This window comes from Pavona decussata, unplaced genomic scaffold, assembly GCF_977016875.1.
Source record: "Pavona decussata unplaced genomic scaffold, jaPavDecu1.1 SCAFFOLD_386, whole genome shotgun sequence".
In the NCBI taxonomy this organism is placed as follows: Eukaryota; Metazoa; Cnidaria; class Anthozoa; order Scleractinia; family Agariciidae; genus Pavona; species Pavona decussata.
In genome coordinates, this window is record NW_028145758.1 from 1,905,860 (window position 1) to 1,916,269 (window position 10,410).

The 10,410-nt window shown below is 40.8% G+C and overlaps 2 pseudogenes; one reads left to right on the plus strand and one right to left on the minus strand.

The window, feature by feature from the left end:
• Positions 1 to 1,418: 1,418 nt before the first annotated feature.
• On the plus strand, positions 1,419 to 4,318 carry LOC146451596 (beta-galactosidase pseudogene; annotated as a pseudogene).
• A 2-nt stretch (positions 4,319 to 4,320) lies between these two features.
• On the minus strand, positions 4,321 to 8,408 carry LOC146451597 (beta-galactosidase pseudogene; annotated as a pseudogene).
• Positions 8,409 to 10,410: the final 2,002 nt, after the last annotated feature.

Genomic DNA, 10,410 nt, shown 5'->3' on the forward strand with positions numbered 1-10,410 from the left:
TGATTTCAACCCATTTTGATTCTTATATCCGATTCACAAGATAGGAGTGCCTGTTGGCGAAGGAAACTGACAGGTAGTGAAAAGGCACTTTCAGCGTCAGAATTCAACATTAATTTGTTTTAATTATATATTTTTGGGCACATTGCATTGGGCTCAAGACTATAAACAGTGGGTTCGCTGTATAGAGCCAGTTTTAATAATTGCCGCACTATGTGATTTTTTTTTTTCGAGGATTGAGGTCAATGCTTTGCACAAAAGCTCTGATGGTCGAGCTTTTCTTCGTTTTCCTTTTAAATGCATTTTAAAACAGTTCATTTGACAGAATTAGAAAAAGGCGGGAACAAGCGTGACATTCGAAAAATACGTCACTTGGGTCTCGGATGTAATGATGTATGCAAGAAGAACGGTTCGTTTTAATGGAGCTACGTTTTAACGTTAACAAGATGCCCCTAACGGCATTTTCGCGGGATCCTTAATGTGGCCTCATTTATTCCCATCGTATGCTTCGCAGATTTTTAAAACTATCCTAGCTAATGGAATAGTTTGAGTTACAAAGATAGCGTGATGGAGCGTGATGTTGTTTCCCTTGTGTTACGCTACTTATCGTCGAACCGGAATTCCATTACGATAACGTGGCCCGACTCACGTTTTCTATTCAGATTCTGGTTATGTAGCTTCAATAAAAGTGTAAGATTACAAATTGCTCTTGTTTCACCAAAAAAAAAAAAAAAGAAAAGAAAAACAGGCGAAAAGCTTTTCTAAATGAAAACTTTTAGTAAAAGTTGACAATCAAACCTTAAATCTTTTTGTGAAGTGCATTTCCGGAAGCGTTTAAGCATCAATTCGACGAAGTGATGTGATGTGTGTTTTAGCTTGTCAGTGACCTTTCCTCAGGCTCGCATTGTGGTTCTACAACTGTCAAACAAAGCATGATTCCTTGGCCAGGAACTCTCCAATTTCCACCGTTTCAACTGTCAAGTGCTTCTTAGAAGTTATTCTTTCGATTTATCGCTTCAAAAGGGTTAAGTTTCTTTTTAAAAACGGCATAGTAAACAATATGGCCGCCACAATAGTGGACAAGAATTTTTAAATCCTGGTTTAATGAATAAATCAAAAGATGATTTGACGTCACACAGGTAGGGATGAGGGGGTTCCCTCCCTGATCCCTCGTGATATACGCGCCGCTAATGGATTTTCATCGCACGTCTTCTGTTGAACACATCCCTACTAGTAGAGGACAGAGTTTAATGAATAAATTAATGTGCAGATTTGAAGCTACCATGTAAAATAGCGAGCCCATTTTTAAACACGGTCTGCGCTCAGGGCATCCCGCGTAAAAAGGGCCCAATAATCGCTTTGCGTGACAAAATGAGGGACTAATTTACTATACGACTTTGCGTGACAAATTTTTTCGCAAGTAGTCACATGATACGACTTGCAAGGGGAACTGTGATGAAGATGGCTGCTGAGATAAGATTTTTGCTTCCTTTATTAGCTTTCTTGTGTATTGTACAGAACTCAGAGGCACGGTCGTTTGTTATTGACTACGACAACGATCGCTTCCTCAAAGATGGCCAACCATTTCGCTACATTTCTGGATGTCTTCATTACTTCAGGGTTCCTAAGTACTACTGGAAAGACAGGCTCATGAAGATGAAAGCTGGCGGTTTGAACGCTGTCCAAACTTACATCGCTTGGAATATTCACGAACCAGTTCATGGCCAATATATCTTTGAAGGCGATGCAGATCTTGAGCATTTTATTGATGTCGCTAACGGCGTTGGACTTCTGGTGATCATTAGAGCTGGGCCTTACATTTGCGCAGAATGGGAGTTTGGCGGTTATCCAGCTTGGCTGGTGAAAAATACGTCGATTATTTTAAGATCCACGGACAATGAACATTTCCTGAACTATGTTAAGTCGTGGATGGGCGTTCTTTTGCCAAAACTGAAGCCACGGTTGTACTCAAATGGTGGGCCAATCATATCAGTTCAGGTAGAGAATGAGTATGGATATTACTTCGCTTGTGATCATAATTATCTGAAATTTCTTGAGCAAGTGTTTCGTGAGTACCTAGGAAATGAAGTTATTCTTTTTACGGTAGACGGTGATAGTAGGTCTTTATTAAAGTGTGGTACTATCCCCTCTCTGTATGCCACCATAGACTTTGGATCTAAAACTGACCCAGAAAAAGCCTTTGAAGTTATGCGCAAATTCTCCCCCAAGGGGCCTCTGGTGAACACCGAGTACTACCCAGGTTGGTTGGACGTATGGAGTGTACCTCACCAAACAAGATCTGCAGAAGTTGTTGCTAAAACTCTTGACAAGATGCTGTCAATGAATGCATCTGTTAACTTCTACATGTATGAGGGAGGAACTAACTTTGGGTTTATGAATGGTGCAGGTTACAGCAATAAAGATGGTTTACTGCCAAGCATTACAAGTTACGACTATGATGCCCCTCTGACAGAAGCTGGTGATACAACTACTAAATTTCACATTCTGCGAGATACAATTGCCAAGTATGAGAAAATACCACCCATCCCCATTCCTCCTAACACCACAAAGGCCGCTTATGGTAAAGTTCAGATGACAAAACTGTCAAACCTCCTTGATGAACTGCCAAAGCTTTCTGCTCCTCTTGGTCCTGTGAATGCACAATTTCCTTTAACTATGGAACAAATTGGACAAAACTATGGATTTATTCTTTACCAAACACAACTTCCCCCAAAATTTGCTCAGTCAAGTGTTGTTTTGAATATTACTAACTTAGTACGTGACAGAGCCATTATATATGTTGGAAAAATTCGCCAAGCCACAATGTTCCGCATTCTTACACAACAGACTGTAACTCTTAACATTGGGGACAAGTTAGAGCTTGATATTCTTGTGGAGAATATGGGAAGATGTAATGGTGGCCTTGCTGAGCCCAAAGGAATCCTTGGCAATGTGACATTGAATGGATCACTTCTAATGAATTGGAAGAACTTAGATAATCTGTTCTCAGATGGGTTTGACTTTCCTCTCCACCCAGCTGAAAGCAGGAATGGTTTGTCTAACATGGATAACAGCTTTGCACCTTCCTTGTTTAATGGAGAATTTTCTATAAATTCTTCGCATGACACCTTTCTTCACCTGCCTGGATGGAGTAAAGGGCAAGTTTTTGTAAATGGTTTTAATGTGGGTCGCTACTGGCCAGTGATTGGTCCACAGATCACATTGTTTGTGCCGGTAACTGTGCTGGGACTCCAACCAACATATGTGAGTGTGATGGTATTTGAATTGGATGGTGCTCCATGCGAGTCCCCAGAAACTTGTTTTGTTGAGTTTGTGTCCACTCCATCTATAAATGGGACTGTTCATCCAATAGAATTGTAAGGCATGTGAAGCAAAAATAATGGGCACAGTAGATATCTAAAAATGGTTTATGTATAAAGGTAGATGGAGTGCTTACTTTTTATGAACTTCTTTCATCTGCTTGGAAATCATGCCAAGATAGTCTGAAATGTCAGCTGTCTCCCCTCCCCCCCTCCCACCAAGCCACATGGGCATGGGAGACTAATGCCAGGGATGACATGATACAAATAACAGTTGTCATTTAAAACTTGTTGAACTTTGTCAAAATTATTGAACTTTCAAAAGCAAAATACAGCCTAAAATCCCTGGTATGAGCCATGTGCTTGTGTCTGCAATAAATATTAAACTGTTTGTTGAGCTGGCATCTTAAATAACATGCCAAGTAATGTCTGGCGAAAGTGCGAAACAGCTGAGGGGGTGTGGCATGGAGAGGATAATATGGAGTGGGGTGCTTTCTCTACCCCCATCCTCTTGTTATTTTTGTGCTCTTTCTCAATTTCACTCTTACAACCTCAGTACTCACACAAGAAAATACCTGACTGCGAACTGTCTGTTAAGACTGCAGGGAGGGGGAGGTGTGTGGTGACTCCCATATAAAAGTGACTGGGGTGATCATACGAAATTTTGAGTAGAACCGCTACAATGTACAGAAATATGTTCTCTGTGCATGGTCCAAACGTTATTTTTTACCCCTCTAGGGGGTACCCAATCAGTTGACTGACATTTACTTTCTCTCATATTTTTTGTCTCAATACCCTAAATGGTACCACCATACCTCTGACAGAAGTCATTTTAGATTTTAGCACCCTAAGGGGTACCAAACCACAAATTTTAACCCCTAAAAGTTATGACAATCACCCCTGTAACTTTAATGTGGGAGTTCCCCCCTGGGGAGGAAAGCAGCTCAAAACAAAACAAAAAATAATTTATTGCTGTTTGAGTAGGATCATTTTGATCATATTAAATTTTAATAACTTGATAGATATTTTTAGTGGTAATATAATTACCAGTATGTTAATTAGTTGAATCTGTCTGCTGTGCAGCATTCTTACTATGACAGTAGATGTTTTAAGCAAATAAAGTTCGCTATTTTTTCGACCAGACTTGTACAAAAATTATCCTTGTGCCACAGGCAACCCACGTTCGTTATCGTGATGTCGATTTACAGACTTTGTATGGGAGATTCACTTCATTTCTCAAAATGCTAAAAATATCAATAAGTGTGGAAATAAACTTCTCTTACTTAAAGGCGGGGTTGGCTTTGTATCTTCTGTTAGGGGGCTGAAGGGGAATAAGGGAACAAAAATAATGAAAATTTTTCTTTAGAATAGTTTTTTTTTTCTGGAATAATGGTATAATAAGCTTCGTTATAATGGGAATAACAGGAGAAGGAAATTTTCTTCGGATTAACCAGCGGCAGTAGCACATATCTGGAAAAATGTCATTTTCTATTCCCGTAAGTGGTCAAATACCGGTATATTGTTTGAATCAAATGTTATCAGAATTTTCCAGAACTGGTAGTCGAGTGCTTGCATGGGAAAGGAATTAGGTATTTGTCCCAAAAAATTGTCAAATTTTTATTGCTATAATTAAATGCCGATAACATAATGTAACCTGAATGTCACCTATCGTTTTCAGAAAAGTGAATCAATAAGCTCAGGTTTCTCGGAAAAGAAGACGTTCTGTTGGCAATGGTGCCAAAAGTGCGCGTGCTGTTCCAGTTTATAGTTGAACGCGTCAGATTGCCAAGCAGGTACGAGATTGCCTAGTAAAAGGCCCTTTCGTTGATTTTGTGAAGTTTACAGTTCTTGAGGTGTTGGAATACGGTGGCGCTTTTAGAGTAGAAGTTCGTGACTTGGGGTAAGAGTGTTTATTTTAATTGATAAATCGTCTAAACTGGGGTGAAGGGTTACAAACGAGGCGGGGTGTTTATTGGATGACCGGCTGAGAGGGTATAGCTAAATCAAATGATTACAGTATATCTTCAATACTTCTCGCTTTAGTATTCGCCACCTATAGGGTGTACAGGGCCATTTATAGAAGGAGCATCAACAAATTCCACAAAGCATGTTCCTGTTTTCTCACAAGGTGCTCCATCCAGCTCCAATAACACTACACTGGCCGAATTCTTGTTCAGCAATAACACATTGGCCGGCACAAATAAAGTCTCTTGTGGACCAACCACCGGCCAATAGCGTCCCAGGTTGAAACCATTTACGAAAGCCTGTCCTTTAAACCAACCGGGCAGGTGAAGATAGGTGTCAAATGAGGCATTTCTAAGCGGAATTTCACCATGAAAGAAAGAAGGCGTAAAGCTGTTAGCTTTGCCTGGGAAACCATCGTCGTTTCTACCTCTCGAGAGGGGTAAAAATCTAAGGTTAAATGGCTCCGACACAACATTTTGTAAATCTATTGGATACATCTGCCAGTCCCTTAACACGGCCCCGTTGATGGTCACATTTCCGATAATTCCTTTAGGGTCCACGATATTAGGACCTACATTTATTCTTCCCGTGTTTTCTACCAGAATGTCCAGCTGCAGAAATGTTCCGATATTTAGTCGTACGCTTGACTGTGCTGCGCGTCGGAACAGTGTTGCTTGGCGGACATTCCCAACGAAGACTATCGCTCTGTCACGGACCAAGCTGGGAATGTCTAAGGTGACGCTAGTTTGAGAGAATGTCTTTGGGATTTCTGTTCGGTAAAGAACAAATCCATAATTCTGTCCTATCTTCTCCATACTTAAAGGAAACGACGCGTTTACAGAACCATGAGGAGCAGAAAGCGGTGGCAGAGCATCAAGAAAGGTTGACATCTTGGTCATCTGAACTTTACCATAAGCAAACTTTGTGGTGTTAGAAGGGATTGGAATCTCTGGTACTTTCTCGTGCTTGGCAATTGTTTCTCGCAGGATATGAAATTTCGTTCCAACATCACCTGCTTCGGTCAATGGCGCATCGTAGTCATAGCTTGTAAGCATTGGTTTGTACAAGACCAAATTCAAATTTGCACCGCTCATAAACCCAAAGTTAGTGCCTCCTTCGTACATGTAAAAATTGACAGATGCATTCAAGGACAAGATCTTGTCAAGTGATTTTGCAACTTTTGCAGCTGGTTTTGTCTGATGCTTTTCGCCCCAATAATCTATCCAACCTGTATAAAACTCAGAATTAACCAGGGGACCCTTGGGAGTAAATTTGCGCATTACTGCAAACGCGCTTTCAGGGTTAGCGTCTGGTCCAAAATCAACGGTTGCATAGAGAGTGGGTATAGTCCCACATGCAAACAGGAATGTCCAATCACTATCAACTGTGAACAGGATAACTTCATTGCCTAGATGCTTACGAAATAACTGCTCCAGATGCTTCATGTAATCATGATCACAAACCAAAGAGCTACCGTACTCATTCTCAACTTGCACCGATATGATGGGGCCGCCGTTTGAATACAGCAGTGGTTTCAGTTTGGGGAGTACAACAGCCATCCATGAATCTACAGCGTTGAGATAGCGTGCATCCCTGGATGATCTCAAGGTGATGGATGGATCTTTTAACAGCCAAGCTGGAAATCCACCAAAATCCCATTCTGCGCAAATGAAAGGGCCAGCTCTGATAATCACCAGAAGTCCGATGCTATCGGCGAGTTTGAGAAAACTTACAAGATCTGCGTCGCCTTCAAAATTGTATTTTCCCTGTACCGGTTCGTGAATATTCCAAGCGATGTAAGTCTGAACAGCGTTCAATCCGCCTGCTTTCATCTTCATGAGTCTGTCTTTCCAGTAGAAACGAGGAGCTCTAAAGAAATGAAAGCTACCAGAAATGTACCGAAATGGCTCGCCATCTTTGAGAAAACGATCGTTATCGTAGTCGATGGTAAATGATCTGAATGATTTTGAATCACTCCTCTGAAATGCGCAAAGAAAGGCCAAAACTAGAACGACACCTCCGATATTTTCGGCCATTTTCTCACATGATTTTTTGCAATAATCATGTGACTTGCGTTACATTTATCACGCGAGACAAGACAGATCCTTGAACGCAACTAAAGATGCTAAAGCTTGTGGTATAATTTAGCCTCCTATACCCCTACGAGTCTGCGCAGGAGGCTAGTGTTATATTGTGCAACGTCTACTGTCTCACGGAAGTTTGTGACGGTGAATGCAGCTTTGTGCCGCAACGATTTTGATCGTTGCAAGGAATGTTGCACAAGCGAACTAGCGAACGCTGACCGGAAGTACATTCACTACCCTGGATGGCAGAGGTTATTATTATTATTATTATTAAAAAAAATTTTTCGCGCAAGAGAGAAAAAGAACCGCACCGGATAGATGAAAAAATAACCTCTGGTCACACGTACCGCCATTGTTGCTTTTGCTGAGTTCCGTCTTGAAAACCGGTTGTGACGGCTGACATGGGCTGATATACCGCACTTTCCTTTAGCCAATCACAGGTGTTAGCCAATCACAGGTCTTTAGGACAACCAATCAGCTACCTAGGACAAATTCTGTCCCAAATCGATACATGGAAATGAGGTTTGCTACCCGTGCCGGACAAGAGGCCCGTCTCTCGTCTCTTTATAACCTCCAATCAGTGCGGTTATTTGCTCAGTCGTTTTTATTTTTTTAGACAACGGGCCTCTGGAGCCAGGGTATACATTCACGGATTCCCACAATAAAAATTTTATCTTAAGTCAAAACAAACTTTACTTCAATCAGTTGCTGTTCAATATGTTCTAGGAATTTTATTACCTTCGATGCAGCATAGGCTATGACCGTTCACATTTTGAAAACAACAATTTGCAGGAATAATAAATGGATAGTTTAGTTTGACAGAATATTGTATAAGTAATACAAACTTTATCTATATTAGCTATGACATAAAAAGAGACGAGTTTGAGCCAGACTTTAGCCTTAAGTACACAGGATGTCGTCAGTGAGGCCTTTTAAAACATTATATAGCTAACCTCTCTATTACGGACACTAAACAGAGGTTCAACCATACTTTTTGTCTTAGATGAGGCATCTTCTTTTGGGATTGATTCAAGGTGTGGTTACAGGGCCGTACATAGCGGGGGAGGGGAGGGGCAGCTGTCCCCGCCAGACGAAACAACTGTTTTTTTTTTTTCTAACATGGTGTTTGAGTTTGCTGAGCTATTTCTTGTAGCTATATTAGTCCGAAGTCACAAGAAAATCGACTAATTGACTGAAAAAAACATACCCTCAATGTGAATTCCAAATAATTGTTTTCTTATGAAAATAACGATTTTGTAGTTTGGGGTGCCTGTGGCTTAGAATTCGGTGTGTAAATAAAGAGTGACAAACCTAAGCCATTTCCTGGAGTGGGTTTTGGCTTACACGAGTATGCTTTTTCATATTGGGTTTAAAGCCTGCGCTACTCCCAAGTATTTGTAGTGGGTTTGGAGGATTTGATAGAGCCTTGGATTTAACCATCGTATGTTCAACATCACAGGTCATTTGTGCCTATTGAGTTTTGATTTTCCTCTTTTGAATTCTCTTCATTTTGAATATGACCTCTTATTCTGTGTGTTCAACGACGCTGTTTTTATGCCACATAGGGCATTTCAGCTGGGTTTGGTTTGGCTCGTTTACTTGCGTGATGGTTTTAACTGCCTTTCTTGTTGAGATTTGTGTAACGTTGGGACAGGAATTAATCATTGCTTGTATCGTGCAAGGAGCTTTCTGTAGTTGTTGTAATTCCTGGCCCGGCTATTAGTTTTTGTCACAAGGTGTTGTGTTTCTTGCCACGGCTATTTGGTTTTTGGGTTCTCTGGTAATCGTTGTAGCGTGTTATAGAGCTATGCAACGTGTCACAGTAACAAAAGGCTTGAATTGTACGTAAATCACGACTCAGTGTGTTTTTCCAAATGCTTTGCTCCACTGTTATAGTGCGTTTGAATTGTAGGAGCTAAGTGATTTTCTCCCTTTGTTTACAGCAGTGCATCGACTTTGTTTTAAATTTACCATTAGATGAGAGGAAATATTTGGTTCAAGTTAAACAAGGTGTTTATGCCATAAAACGTCATGACATTTAAGTGTTTTTTTTTTTCTTAAAAGGTCTCAGAGGCAGCTTTCCGTGTAGGGGTGAAAACAAAACGTCCAGTTAGAAACCCTGTCTGTATACGGGAGAACCCTGAGAGCGGTGTGCGGAGTTTGCCAACCCCCTCCCCCAGACAAAAAATCCTAGGTACAGCCCTGAGTATCCGCCGGGCATTTAGATTGCAATATACTTGTTAGACGGGCTCAGGTCGCGAGCTGCCTTTACCCTCTCATGTTCTTCAAGGATTTTCCTTTTTCTCGATCGGACTATCAAGTTCTTCTATTATTTAGGTGGAAAATTAATTTTCAAACAGTTTTGCGCAGGGGCGCTTTGAAGCTGCTTTTTTTCAGCTTCAAAAATCGGACCTGATTGACTACGGATACCCAGTACCGACGATAACATTTCATAACAGGTTCCGTGTGAACAAGAGACCAATCCCGGCTCGATTTTTGTACGGGGTCAATTTGGAACTGGTCAAATCTCGGCAAATTAAACTGAGCTGTCCCTAGCCAGCCTAGCTCATGTATTCGGCCCTAAATAACATTGATTCTTGAAGTATTACTGCCAATCAGCGCATCGCAAAGGTTAATCCACGCTGTAAAAGGAAAATCTACGAGGAAACTAGATGGCGTGTGGGGTCTCGTATTAAGAAAAAGTATGTTGATATGTGTTGATGATGCCACTGCCATTTTCTATTCGTGTTATCTAAAGCTCAGAGAACAATTAACAAAAGGAGAGAGGAGGTGGACTGAGGTGGAGGCAGAAGCCCCCATCTAATCTCTTTCAATCTTTTATGCCTTATTTATTTATTTGCTTTCTTATGATCAGTTTCAGTTGCTATAGTTTCTCTTAATGATACTACCACAAATCACACGCTTAAATATTACTGAAATACCATGCAACCAGAAAAAGCCTGATACTCAGTTGAATATTTTTGCTCAATTCAAACTTAAAACACCACTGTGACTTTTCTAGTAAAAGGAGAAGTTAACACGAC